Genomic DNA, 15,527 nt, shown 5'->3' on the forward strand with positions numbered 1-15,527 from the left:
CGTCTCGTTTCCTATCCTAATTCCCTCAGCATCACATGATTTAATTCGACTACATTATCCTTGTCTTGCTTTTGTTCATGTTTGCTTTGCCATAGCCTTCCTCCAACCGTAATGGGGATGAATGATGAGGATGAAGACGACACAACAACACCCAGTCAACTCAGGGCAGGTGAAAATGACTGACTCCGCCAGGAATGGAACCCGGGACCCCGTGCTCGGGAAGCGAGAACGCTACCGCGACACCACGAGCTGCAAACATTCATCTTACATCCTCCTTTAAAGATACAGTCCATTCCGTTCAACACTCTTCCAAATCCTTTGCTCTCTCTCTCTCTCTCTCTCTCTCTTTCTTTCCAAGCATTAATCCCGACTTGCGGGGTCTGCTGGCTAATCGAATTTGAATTTTAAGGGGTGGCCGGATGCCCTTCCTATTGCCACCCCGTACCCCCTGGGGAGGAATTAGTGTACCCCAACTGCCTGAGTCTAGTGTAATCCATGGAATAGTGCGAATGTGTTCAGATGTCTGCGGAACGTGGGGACCAGCCCGGCATTCACCTAGCGGGATGTGGAAAACCGCCTAAAAACCACATCCAGGCTGGCTGGCGCACCTGCCCTAGTCGTTAATCCGCCGGGCGGATTCGATCCGGGGCCAGCGCGCCTACCCGAGTCCAGGAAGCAGCGCGTTAGCTCTCTCGGCTACCCTGGCGGATAAATCGTTCTCTGTCTATGATAGAGTTAAAAATGTCATCGGCAAATCTCAAGTTTTCTATTTCTTCTCCCTGCAGTTCAGTTCTTACTCAATTTTTTTCTTTTGTTTTCTTTGCTGCTTACACAGTGTGCAGACTGAATAATAACCCTTCTCAAACACTGCTTCCCCTTCGTTTCCTTCCACTCTTAAAAATGTAAAGTAATAAATAGCCTTTCAAAGAGAGTATTCATTTCAACACTGTCAAAAGCTTCCTCCAAGTAAACAAATGCTATAAACGTGTATTTGTCTTTCCCTGACCTGTCCTCTATGATAAGTCGTCTGGTCAGTATTGCCTCGCGTGTTCCTACATTTATGCAGAATCCAAACAGATCTTCCGCCTTCTACCAGTTGTTTCATTCTTCTGTAACGAATTCGTCGTAGTATTTTGCAACCATGACTTATTAACCTGATAGTTCGGTAATATTCACAGCTGTCAGCACCTTTACCTTAATAACGTATTACAACAGAAAATTGACAAACTTCAGCCACGAAGATGCAAACTATCTTTTATGAATCCGTATTCTGTTCCTATCTCACAGCGCAAATAATCACACAGCTCGTTCTCCGTCCTCTTTGAAAGGTGGCAAGAGATTGGTTTATGCCGAAAGGAGCGTAATCCTTCTACCAGTGACTCGCTTTTATGAGTCTTCTTCATTGAGTGGTAAGTACTTTCGTCAGGGAAACGCGTAAATATAGGCGCTGAATGCTGTACAGTCGTAGTTTAACGGTACATTCAGGATGCCGGGGAAGTTACGTCAGCATAATTTTACTTACGACGGCAAACGGCTCGTTGTGACTGAGGTGGGCATAAAAGGTGAATAATGTACAAGGAATTGCGAATCACGGGGTCCTTTACTGCTGCAGCCGAAGGCCATGTCTGCGCCTTTTATGCTCAACTGGAGTGTATATAAGCAGACAAGAGACGTTAGTTCCACGCGAGGTGTCTTTGTCAGCCGCATCTCAATTTGCGAACGCCTCAGAACCTTTCCTCACATTCAGACGCTAGGTAACTAAACATCAGAGTAATGGAAGACTTGATATCTCTGTTGTATTCATTCTATGTGTGCTTAAATACACACACCATTTTCGTCACAGCTAATAATTTTTGTAACAAGCACCTGTGTCATTCCAAACGTACAGTCGTGGACAAAGCGAGCGAGACCCCTCGCATTTTCGTTATGCTGATGCACACAGCTTTAAAGTCTGCTGCACAGCATAACAGGCAAGGCGACGAAGTGCTACCAACATACTATGCACAGGCGTCAAATTGAAAAACTGTCCGAAATTTGTCAGACTGTTTTCAATCATCTGTAAGTCTATATTAATGCTGATTAATGTGTTAATCACAACACCTAAATACAAGATATAAATGAAAGAAGAAACGTTAATTAGTATGAACTGTACTAATAAAAATTAATTTCCGCTTATCGAGATAACATAAGTGTTTTACTAAGACAAAGTACCCCAGATCGTTACGAATTAGCAAAATATTATGCGCATTTGGCCGCGAAATGGTCTGTTTCAACGTTCAGACCAGTCATAATGGATTACCGTTGCTGACCTAGCATGAAAGTGTGCAAATTTAAGAGTGCGTGAAGATTCGTAACGAAATTCAGTTAAAAATCATTCAGTGCCACACTTAAGTCAATTCAATTATTGACAGAAGCGGAAAAAGTAGGCAGTAACAAGTATGAAATTCTACAAGTGTTTCTTATCGACATCCACAGGGCGCCGGTACAGAATAAAGGTAGCAATAAAATGTAGTGGGGGCGCAAGAATTCTTTTACTGATAGTCCATCTGCCTCCATCGAGATTAGAACCGAAAACAAACCAGACCTCCCTTGCAGTAGCAAACACCTTTCACTACGCTAGCAGACAACCCAGGCAAACAGCCCTCTATTACTACCCCAAACATGAATAAGCCGGCAATTTCGCAATGAAAATGCAAAATGATCTGCAGTTTCTCTTGCATAGAGCTTTCTGAACTCAAAAACATGAATTGTCTACGTTTATGTCACCGCTTATGTGACAGTCATTCGGGATGTTTATCGAAATAATAAAAAACTGTTATTAGCGAGTAAATTTAGTAGGATAATTCTGCACCATCCTAGGAAATAAACGGCGACATAGCTACCAAACGTATTCTACAATGTTTCGAATTCTCCATTAGACGTGCTACAGCTAGAAAACGTTCATTAGCCGAAGTGTTCCTTAAGATATCTAGCAATGGGAATGCTCGCACATCTAAAACGCGATGGCATTAATAGTGGGATCTGAATTACCACGTGTATAGGCAAATGGATTTTATTTGCATTCCCGTGAACGTGATTTGGATCAAATGGCTCTGAGCACTATGGGACTTAACATCTATGGTCATCAGTCCCCTAGAACTTAGAACTACTTAAACCTAACCAACCTAAGGACATCACATAACATCCAGTCATCACGAGGCAGAGAAAATCCCTGACCCCGCCGGTGATTTGGATCGAAAGCGTAGCTACGATTAATATGCTGATGTAGTATCGACCACAACTGGAATATTTCGAATAAAGAGTAGGGGGAATTATTTATGCGGCCCTCATCTTCAGTAAATGTGGTAGCTATTTTCGCGGGACTGATGACCTCACCGTTTGGTCCCATACTCAATCAAAAGCAGCAGCAGCTATTTTCGTTGCTAGGATTTCGTCACGTAAATCGGTAAAAATGGAACCCTACTAGTCTCATTTTCTTAACCGTCTATCTGTCTACCCAACCCTTAAAACCCGTTTACCTCGAGTACGGGTGGACATAATAAGCGGAAATGTATCGCACTTCCTGCGGTATACGGTCCCTTGGTGGAGTAAAAAAGTGAGCTATGTCAACGCAATCTAAAGATACGGCCGTTATGTAAAGAAAATTTACGCGAGAGGTACAAAAAATGGCTCTATGAATTATACCATCAAACTGCTTAGGTCATCAGTCTCCTAGATCTAGAACTACTTAAAGCTACCTAACCTAACACACATCCATGGCCGGGGAAGGATTCGAACTGACGGCGCAAGGAGCCGGCGGTCCGCGATATGACGCCGTTGACAGCACGGCTAACCCGCGCCGGCAAGCTGTTAATATCATCTGGTGTTGCTAAAAAGGTATTCACTTCTATGGAATGATTTTCTGCGCAGTCCATTTAAGAAAGAATAACTAAAATATATTTGATGTTACAGAAGAGGAAGAACGCCTAATTCATTTCCCCTTGTCTTTATTCATGATGTTAGATTCGCAATCTGAGCATACTTACTATCCATAACCACATTTTAGATCCAAGTCATAGTCACAGATATACGTATACAACACATTGGCTTATACTTGAGGTATTTCATTTCCCACGAAGTGATGGCAGGTGATGCTGTGGCGTCTTCGAAGCGCGAGTTTCTCCAGTGCTAGCTATCTCAGCACATCAGCTGAGCGAACTTGCATAGTATGTTGGTAGCACTTGGTCGCCTTGCCTGTTATGCTGTGTAGCAGACTTTAAAGCTGTGCGGAACAGCATAACGAAAATGCGAGGGCTCTCGCTCGTTCTGTCCACGACTGTACGTGTACAAAAGTGCTAAGTACCCCATTTTACGAATAGTAATAATAGCATTGAAACGGTGCAGCGTACAACGCAGCGTGACATATACTGAAGAGCCAAAACATTATGACCACCGTCCACCGTGACGTTGGATGCCACCTGCTGACGTTGCGGGCATCTAACGCGCTACGAGAAGTACGTAAGCGCACCAAAGACGGAAGCTTAGCGAAGATACTGGCTGTAGTGGGGATATCTACTGTTACGAGGTGCATTCAAGTTCTAAGGCCTCCGATTTTTTTTCTGCGGACTGGAAAGAGATAGAAACATGCGCATTGTTTTAAAATGAGGCCGCGTTCATTGTCAATACGTCCCAGAGATGGCAGCACCGTACGGCAGATGGAATTTTACCGCCAGCGGCGAAGATGAGAACTGTTTTAAATACTTAAAATGGCGACGTTTTCCTTACTTGAACAGCGCGCAATCATTCGTTTTCTCAATTTGCGTGGTGTCAAACCAATTGAAATTCATCGACAGTTGAAGGAGACATGTGGTGATGGAGTTATGGATGTGTCGAAAGTGTGTTCGTGGGTGCGACAGATTAATGAAGGCAGAACATCGTGTGACAACAAACCGAAACAACCTCAGGCTCGCACAAGCCGGTCTGACGACATGATCGAGAAAGTGGAGAGAATTGTTTTGGGGGAACGCCGAATGACTGTTGAACAGATCGCCTCCAGAGTTGGCATTTCTGTGGGTTCTGTGCACACAATCCTGCATGACGACCTGAAAATGCGAAAAGTGTCATCCAGGTGCGTGCCACGAATGCTGATGGACGACCACACGGCTGCCCGTGTGGCATGTTGTCGAGCAATGTTGACGCGCAACGACAGCACGAATGGAACTTTCTTTTCGTCGGTTGTGACAATGGATGAGACGTGGATGCCATTTTACAATCCAGAAACAAAGCGCCAGTCAGCTCAATGGAAGCACACAGATTCACCGCCACCAAAAAAATTTTGGGTAACCGCCAGTGCTGAAAAAATGATGGTGTCCATGTTCTGGGACAGCGAGGGCGTAATCCTTACCCATTGCGTTCCAAAGGGCACTACGGTAACAGGTGCATCCTACGAAAATGTTTTGAAGAACAATTTCCTTCATGCACTGCAACAAAAACGTCCGGGAAGGGCTGCACGTGTGCTGTTTCACCAAGACAACGCACCCACACATCGAGCTAACGTTACGCAACAATTTCTTCGTGATAACAACTTTGAAGTGATTCCTCATGCTCCCTACTCACCTGACCTGGCTCCTAGTGACTTTTGGCTTTTTCCAACAATGAAAGACACTCTCCGTGGCCGCACATTCACTAGCCGTGCTGCTATTGCCTCAGCGATTTTCCAGTGGTCAAAACAGACTCCTAAAGAAGCCTTCGCCGCTGCCATGGAATCATGGCGTCAGTGTTGTGAAAAATGTGTACGTCTGCAGGGCGATTACGTCGAGAAGTAACGCCAGTTACATCGATTTCGGGTGAGTAGTTAATTAGAAAGAAACTCGGAGGCCTTAGAACTTGAATGCACCTCGTATAAGCGACGTTGTCAAAGGACACATTATTATTAGGCAAGGCCTGTGGACTTGTATCTCTATAATGGGGAAGCTGGTCGAATGTTCACGTGCTACTGTCGTGAGCATCCACGGAAAGAGATATGACAGAAGCTACCACTATATTCACTAAATGGTTGGACGTCCATGATTCTCAACAGAACGTGGGGTTCGCAGGTTCAGATGGTTCAGATGGCTCTGAACACTATGGGACTTAACATCTGAGGTCATCAGTCCCCTAGAACTTAGAACTACCTAAACCTAACTAACCTAAGGACATCACCCACATCCATGCCCGAGGCAGGATTCGAACCTGCGACCGTAGCAGTCACGCGGTTCCGGACTGAAGCGCCTAGAACCGCACGGCCACCGCGGCCGGCTGGGGTTCGGAGGCCTTGTTTGCTCTATAAAGTAGGATAGGTAGTGATCTGTGACATCTCTCCAGAAAGAGCACAATCCTGATGCAAGCACAAGTGTTTCGGAGCACACTGTTCATCGTACATTGTTGAACTTGGAGCTCCGCAGCAGACCACCCCAGCGTGTTCGCATGTTGAGCCAACGACATTGTAAATTACGACTACCGTGGGCACGGGACCGTAAGAATTCGACCGTTGATCAATAGAAACGTGTCGGCTGTTAGGGCGAATCACAATTTTACTACACTAGGTCGCTGCTCGTCTCCACAAACGCCATCATAGAGGCGAACGGCGGCTCGAAACGTTCAGCGCGCTACGGGCGCAGGTTGGTGGGAGCAGTGTTATGCTGAGGGAGACATTCTCCTACGTCGGCATGGGGGGGGGGGGGGGGGTAGTAATTGAAGACACACTAACAACTGCGAACTATCTGCATCCCTTCATGCTTGATGTCTTCCCCGACGGCGATGTAACCTTTCAGTAGTACAATTGTCTGTGTCTCGAAGACCAGAACCGTGCTACAGTGGTTCGAGGAGCATTATAGTGAACTCATGTTGATGACTTGGCGTCCACATTCGCCTGATGTAAGTCGTACGGAACCCATCTGGGTCGCTGTCGGGTGCCATCACCGCGTATGCAAATCAGCGGCCCGTTATTCACGTGAATTACATGACCTGTGCGTAGACATCTAATGCCACGTACTTCCACAAACCTACTAAGAAACTGTCGGATGCCCGATACGCAGAATTAGTGATGTATTTCGTTCGAAAGACGGACAGACAAGCTATTAAACAGGTGGTCATAATGTTTTGGCTCATCAGTGTATCAGTGCTATACCTAAAAGCGTTGCCACGGTAACCGTCAGTTCCAGTCCCTTGGCTCCCACATACGAAAGCTGCAGTGTGCACTTCAGTAGTTTGTACATTCGCTTCTCACGCGGTTAGAACTAATGGAATTGCTCCCTTTAGTATGGTCTAAAAATCTCGTAGGTATGTCTGATAGTAGTATTAAATATACAAACAGATTGGAGCGATGATTTACTGTCAATGAACATTGGTTTTCTTACTTCTCCCACGACAAGTCAGTCACAAGGAAAAAACCTGTCATGAATGCCTTTGTAGAAAGGTTTCGGAGCCCAAGGCTGTTAAAACATTTAAAGTCAGTCGTAAGAAATGCGAATATTTTGTCAATATTCAAGTAATGATTAATGATAACTGCTACTTCTCTAAGTTGTCGCGGGGCTTACATTAAATACTTTTTGTTCTTTTTGTGGTCTTCAGTCCGAAGTCTACTTTGATGCAGCTCTTCGTGCTAGTCTATCCCGTGCAAGCCTCCTCGTCTCCGAGTAACTACTGAATCCGACATCCATTTGAACCTGCATAGCGTATTCATCTCTTGATCACCGCCTACAATTTTTACCCCCAAACTCAACTCCATCACTAACTTGATATCTCAGAATGTGTTCTATCACCCTATCCCTTCTTTTAGTTAAGTTCTACCACAAATTTCTTTCCACTTCCATTCAGTACCTCCTCAACAGCTCCGCCATCTACCCATCTAATTTTCAGCATTCTTCTGTAGCATCAAATTTCACAATTTTCTGTTCTCCTCTTGTTCGAACTGTTTATCGTCCACGTTTCACTCCAGACAAGTATCGTCACGAAAGACTTCCTAACAATTAAATTTACATTCGATGTTAACAAATTTGTGTTTTTCAGAAACTTTTTTTCCTTGCCATTCCCAGTCTACTTCGACCATCATCAATTATTTTGCTACCCAAATAACAAAACTAATTTCCTAATCAATTTCCCTTAGCATTACCTGATTTAATTCGATTACATTTCATTATCCGTGATTTGCTTTTATTGATGTTCATTTTACATCCTTCCAATACATAGTCCATTCCGTTCAACTGTTCTTCCAAATCATTTGCCTTCTCTGACAGAATTACAAATCATTGGCAAACGTCATTACCTTTATTTCCTCTGCCTGAACTTTAATTCCTTGCCCAAATTTTTCTTTGGTTTCCTTTACTGCTTGCTCAATGTGCAGATTAAATAACATCTGGGATAGGCTACACCTCCTCACTCCCTTCTCAACTTGTGATTCCCTTTCATGCTCCTCGACTCTTTTTTAACTGCTGTCTGGTTTCTTTATAAACTGTAAATAGCATTTCACTCCCTGTATTTTACTCCAGTTAGGTTCAGGATTTCCAAGAATGTTCCAGTCAACATTGTCAGAATGTTTCTCTAAGTCCATAAATGCTACAGTATAAACATAGAATTTTCCTTCGTTGGCCTGTCTTCTAAGAGAGGTCGTTGGGCTAGTATCGCCTCGCGTGTTCCTACGAGTACATTTCCGCGCAGAAACCGATTTTCTCTGAGGTCTGCTTCTACCAGTTTTTCCACTCTTCTGTGAATAATTCGTGAGAGTATTTGCAACCACGACGTACTAAATGAGAGTTCGATAATACCCACACGTGTTAGTAACCCCCCCCCCCCTTTTATTCAAAACTGTATTTATTACAGGAGGTATTTCGCCTCTCTCATACATCTTCCACGAAATGTGAATCTTTTCATTTTTTGCAATCATTTACTGTAATTTTGAGGCCAGATGCCACATCTGCCACTACACGCATCACTTAACCTAAGGAAGGAAATTCATGCGCCCCATCAATCTGTGAATCGTATAAATTTGATGTCCTGCGTGTTATGCTATTACAACTGTTTGTGTATCGTGTTGTCTGAATCAGCGGTTAGACACACACAGGCTTGCCGACATACCAGTATTTGACTGTGGACATTCCCTAAAGCACGAAGAAGCTTTACGAAAAAAAAAAAACAGGGAAACATTTCGACATTACTCAGCTGAGTATCACTACGCCACTGAACTAGCGCTTGCTGGCCGCATACGAAGTCTAAGGGGTGTCGAAAATGTTGTTTACCTAAAACTAAAAGTAAACTACTCCTGAACAGGCCATGAAGGACCAACGGTACCGACTGGCCGCCGTGTCATGTTCAGCCCATAGGCGTCACTGGATGCGGATATGGAGGGTAACGTGGTCAGCACACCGCTCTTCAGGTCGTATGTCAGTTTCCGAGACCGGAGCCGCTACTTCTAAATCAAGTAGCTCCTCGGTTTGCCGCACAAAGGCTGAGTGCACCCCAATTGCCAACAGCGCTCGGCAGACCGGATGGTCACCCATCCAAGTGCTAGCCCAGCCCGATAGCGCTTAACTTCGGTGATCTGACGGGAACCGGTGTTACCACTGCGGCAAGTCCGTTGGCTGCCTATCACACCGGCGCCGAGAAATCAATGAACGGCTGTCTCTGGACAGGGTCATTTTTAAAGTCCCCAACAAAGATTCGAGGGTGACAGGCTGTTGCTGAACTGAAGGGTCTTAGACGGACCCTTGCCGTTTTGTTAATACATGTGACAGTGTAGCAATCCCCCCCCCCCCTTCCCCACCGTGATCACGCCACAAGTGGGCGCGAAACAGGTGGGCTGAAAGAGCATATATCCCTTTGCTGCTTCGGATCGCGTTCCATTCTGAACAGTCCATAGTGGTTCCACCCTGTACACCAGAACTAAAATCGTGGTCGCGCTACACACCAAAAGATGACGACCACGTCCAGTGAGGTTGCAGAACCACGACGTCATTAGATAGGGGTTGAATCGTCCGAGGGCTGTCAGCACTATCAGGGGTTGTCAAGAACGCCGTCGTGTTGCTTATAGCGCTGCGGACTGTCGTCTTAGACCACGAAATGTTAGGGAATCGACGTTCCCAAGAAACGGATAGTTTCATTGACGGCATTTATGCCCCCCTCTGAGGCTTCTTCGCGTCGATTCTGACCGGAGGTGTGTCTGAAAAGTTTTTCTCGGCCACCTACAAGGAAACCGCGTTATTTCAACGCTGGGTAATGCGCTTCTGACCTCTATCGCAAAGGCGTCAAAAGAAGTGGTGAAATGTGGGTAACAGGAGATGTGACGACTTTCCCAACGTACGACACGTCCACGGTGGCATTGGGGAGAATTGTAATGAAATTTGGTGCCAGTGTGACATCATTAACCCACTTTAGAGCTTTTTCCGCGTGTGTTGACACCTTGCTGTTGGAAGCGTCGCCGAGCCCGGGAGCGACGTCGCAGGGCGCCACACTTTTTCACCTTTGAGCCAAATTTTAAACGTGTGCGTCGTATTGCGAGACAATTACAAGTTTTCAAAAAAGTGGCTCTCTGATGATGATGTTTGGTTTGTGGGGCATACGACTGCGCGGTCATCAGCGCCCTTACAAAGTCCCAATTTTTGTGCAGTCCATTTTGTTCACAATCCAGTCTAGCCACTGTCACGAATGATGATGATGAGGCCGGCCGAAGTGGCCGTGCGGTTAAAGGCGCTGCAGTCTGCAACCGCGAGACCGCTACGGTCGCAGGTTCGAATCCTGCCTCGGGCATGGATGTTTGTGATGTCCTTAGGTTAGTTAGGTTTAACTAGTTCTAAGTTCTAGGGGACTAATGACCTCAGCAGTTGAGTCCCATAGTGCTCAGAGCCATTTTTTGATGATGATGATGAGGATGATGATGATGGGGATGATGATGATGATGGGGATGATGATGATGATGGGGATGATGATGATGATGGAGATGATGATGATGGTGGGGATGATGATGATGATGGTGGGGATGATGATGATGGTGTTGGGGATGATGATGATGATGATGATGATGGTGGGGATGATGATGATGATGGTGGGGATGATGATGATGATGGTGGGGATAATGATGATGATGGTGGGGATAATGATGATGATGGTGGGGACGATGATGGGTATGATGATGATTATGATGATGATGGGTATGATGATGATGATGGGTATGATGATGATGGTGGGGATGATGATGATGATGGGGATGATGATGATGATGATGATGATAACACAAACACCCAGTCCCTGGCAGAGAAAATCCGCAAATAGGCTGTGAATCGAACCCAGGACCCTGTGATCCAGAGGCAGCAACGCTGTCCACTAGACCACGAGCTGCGGACAAAGTGGCTCTTTAATTGTAATGCACACTGCTTGCCAAACCCTACCTAGGCCAACAACGTCGCCAGATCTCTCCCCAATTGAGAACGTTTGGAGCATTATGGGCAGGGCCCTCCAACTAGCTCTGTATTTTGACGATATAACGCGACAGTTGGACAGAATCTGTTACGATATTCCTCAGGAGGACATTCAACAACTCTATTAATCAATGCCAAGCCGAATAACTGCTTGCATAATGGTCAGCCGGCCGCTGTGACCGAGAGGTTCTAGTCGTTTCAGTCCGGAACCGCGCTGCTGCTACGGTCGCAGGTTCGAATCCTGCCTCGGGCATTGATGTGAGTGATGTCCTTAGGTTAGTTAGGTTTAAGTAGTTCTAAGTCTAGGGGACAGATGACCTCAGATGTTAACTCCCATAGTGCTTAGTCATTTGAACCATAATGGTCAGAGGTGACAAACGCGTTATTGACTTGCTCAGTTTGCGAAGTCTTTTCTCTGGAATAAATCATCCAAATGTTCTGAAATTGTAATACTGTGTTTGTCTGCAAATGTACATCACATCTACCGATTTCCGTCCCATTTTGATAATTCTTTGCCTTTTACGGTGCCCATCTGTTGCTTGCCCTTCCCAAATTTCTTCGGCCCGCCGGATTACAGTTTCTATCTTTGAAAGGCAGCCTGCTACTCTTCATTCTATCAAGATGTGTTCTTCTGCTGTCTTCAATTTTGTTTCTTGGGTTAAATAGGTTAAATTCCTTCCCAGTGTCGCTGTTTAATAATCTGTGTCTTCTGGTATGGATTTTCTAAGCCAAAAGAAATTTCGTTGCAGCAGCCTTGACCTTACTTCCTTGTAGCCAGTAAATTATCCACAATTCATTTTCGTAGAGTGGTGACGGTCATTACTTTGTCAAACTTCATTAGTGTTATTCTTTGTGTGTAGTTTCTAAAATACTTTTTTAAAAGTAAACCGAGACCAGTTCCTAACTACACTGTAGTTCACACTGCAGCAAGATTTCATCAAAAGTTCGAGTCCATTTGAGTGCTTCTCGGTGAAGCATAACATTTTGTCGTATCGTATCTATAGTAACAGGCTTAGAGCTCTTGCTCTCGGCAATGAAACCTGTGACAAATCGCCCGGGTCTTCCTTGAACTTCGTATGTGTCTTCTACAATTTCTGTTTAGTGTGGATTCCAGATTAAACAGTATGCAACCACGATCTAGCTTATTTGCCATTTTTCCAATGAATCTCGACCTGAATGTACTTTCCTTAAAAAGACTCATATTTTCATTCTGTTTTATGTTGGACCGAACCGTAGCTAGGCTTCCTGCGTTACATGGCACTAAAGTTCAAGCAATTCACGTAGGCTACAACTGTTTCGGTAAGCTCGAAGTTGGTTCTCAGTGAACTTCTAGACCTATAGAGATTAGAGACCTGGACATCAACTATAGTTGTTCATTATGTTTCGTAAACCAGTGATACACAAATCGAACGTTATGAGAACGACAGTTCTCATACTTCAAAATAACATATCGACTGTGTGAGAAATCGGTCTTGAAGAGATGCTGCAACACTATCACAGCCAACAGGGGATGAATGTTCGAAATATGCCTTCCACAATATATACACATGGACACATTGGTGGTACGTGTGATTTACAGATGAAAGTGTAGTGGTCCGCCCCCCCCCCCCTCTACTTCCCGTAACTGAACTGTTGCCAACTCGCTTACCTCTCGTCACGTAGACGTCGGCCTAGTTGGTCTATTCTCCGTCGTTCGGGAGCTTTAAAGCTTCTGCATTAAACGATGCACAATATTGTAACAAGTGGGTAGATTCAAATGCTAAGCATAATAAGAATTGTAAAACGTTAGGATGCCAATTAATTTTATTTCACCAAACGCAAAACTGGTAAAACGATTTCTAGAGCCAGTCTATCGTCTGTGTTCACAAAAAGGTTCCTAATCATTAATCATTAGTTCCCGTGCACCGCAGAAATCACAGAAATGCTTCACACGATCTTAGAATCAACATCAGACCGTACAAATACGCTTTCCGAGGCAACTTGAACAATTAAATCCTTCTTTACGCGGAGTTCCATTTCACACACCAGTTCGCATATTGCCACCTCAAAAACCGATCGTGGGCTGCCTTGGATTAACACAACATCGCACAAGTACCGCATCGGAGACAGTTTTTCAATCTTTACATGAGATCAGATTTTATACAAAGATTCTTCGGAAACCAATCGTAGAATAGCAGTGAGCTATCTTAGCAGTTGGGCGCCTACCCTCTCAGAGGGTGATTGTGATTGGTTCATCCTTTCCCTCAATAATCACTGACAGAACTAAAATTTGTATCATTTCCCGATGAACTGAGTGAGATTGAAGTTAATATTAACAAGTTCTCAGTGCAATTAGTGTTATCAGCACTGTTGGAGCTGTATATTAATATTTAAACAATGAATATAAGTAATGAAAGATTCGCTTCTTGGCGCCCAGCCTGGTGGGTGAAAAGCCGGCCGGTGTGGTCGTGCGTTTCTAGGCGCTTCAGTCTGGAACCGCGCTGCTGCTACGGTCGCAGGTTCGAATCCTGCCTTGGGCATGGATGTGTGTGATGTCCTTAGGTTAGTTAGGTTTAAGTAGTTCTAAGTTCTAGGGGACTGATGACCTCAGATGTTAAATCCCATAGTGCTCAGCGTTATTTGTACTTTTTTCGGTGAATTCCCATTCTCTGCTCCAGTACTGTACGGCTCTTGCTCACCCGGCCTTTCTCACGCTATGTGACCATCTGGCGCGTTGTTCGATGAGTCTGCTTTGTGATCCTACCTACTCGCTAGCTTCCCGTGACAAAATCTTCTTATTCTGTGCATTAAAACATAGTAACAAAAATGTAATCAACGTGTACAGAGATGTGGCATAAACGTCACCATGAAAGCGATGTCCTGACCACATCTGTCTCCATACTAGTGCCCTGTCACACCAAAGGCAAAGGACAACACACCGTTCCCCCTTGGCATGATTGAGGTATTGATGTTTTTCTACAGTATGCGTCAGTGCTTGAATAGTGTCATGAAAGATGATTAATTGCAGCAACTTGTAGCAGAACAGCTTCTGCAATTAGTACCCAACGTGCAGGTGCTGTATGTTTTCATCGTCCTCTTTTTGACGGTTAAGCTTACTGTCGTTAGAGAAGGACGATAAGGACCAGCTGCAATCATATTTCTGCACGTCAGCGCATTACTCTCGCTGGAGCAAAATGGTTGCGTCATGCTTGTGGCAGTGACTCCTCTTATACTGTTGTTTTGAATGCACCCTTCTCGTAAAATCATTCTCAGCGGAGATCTCCCCAGGCAATTTCTTTTCAGTTGTCGGACGGCTGTGTGGGGTACATAAAACGAAGGGTAGCTCGAGCGGAAGCTGGTCTGATGAAAAGGTATGTTTTTTTCTGCCTTTACAGCTGCGCCATCATTTCAATCTGCCCTGAGGTGCACGTACGACGGCTATATTCATAAGTGCGTTAGCCCTCTTGAACAGTTCAGTCCATTGGCTTGATTATTACCTCAGATAGGATGCATGGATCTCTCACAGTCTGTAAAATGCGCACACAGAACACCAAAATGCCAGTAACAATATTAGTAGATTAATATTTCTTTCAAATCATAGAAAGAACGGGGATATACTTTTAAATAACTTTTCCTGTGTCGTAAACACACTTCTATTTTTCCGACAACCTTACACGTCTCGACTTTCCGTCATTTTCAAAGGCAGAGTTATGTCAGTCACATAAAATTGTTCATTAGATACATTGTATCACATACTAAATAATATCCCACATAGCAAAGAAAACTGTGAAACAGAATTACAAACAGTACAACTCAGTCACCAACAATGGTTACAACTCCCATATAGTACAAAAACTCAACCAAAAAATCAAAACACAACTAAAGAAAAATTAAAACAAGCAGAGAACACAAACACCAAAGAAGCCCATAGACACTACAGCCCACACGGAAACACTCAACAGTGGCGCTCATGACATAACTAACAAAAAAAACTGTAAACTTTAACATGCAGACACAAAGCAACACACACGATGGCAGATATATTAAAGAAATAGGGATTACACCTTGCTTACAGATCAATAAACATACTCCACTCGCACTTACAAACAACAGACAAAT

The 15,527-nt window shown here is 44.5% G+C and overlaps 1 pseudogene; it reads right to left on the minus strand.

Annotated features, from left to right (window-relative positions):
• Nucleotides 1-9,479: 9,479 nt before the first annotated feature.
• LOC124557248 lies at nucleotides 9,480-9,597 on the minus strand (annotated as a pseudogene).
• Between the last annotated feature and the right edge of the window lie 5,930 nt (nucleotides 9,598-15,527).

This window comes from Schistocerca americana, chromosome X (genome assembly GCF_021461395.2).
Source record: "Schistocerca americana isolate TAMUIC-IGC-003095 chromosome X, iqSchAmer2.1, whole genome shotgun sequence".
NCBI classification, from domain to species: domain Eukaryota; kingdom Metazoa; phylum Arthropoda; class Insecta; order Orthoptera; family Acrididae; genus Schistocerca; species Schistocerca americana.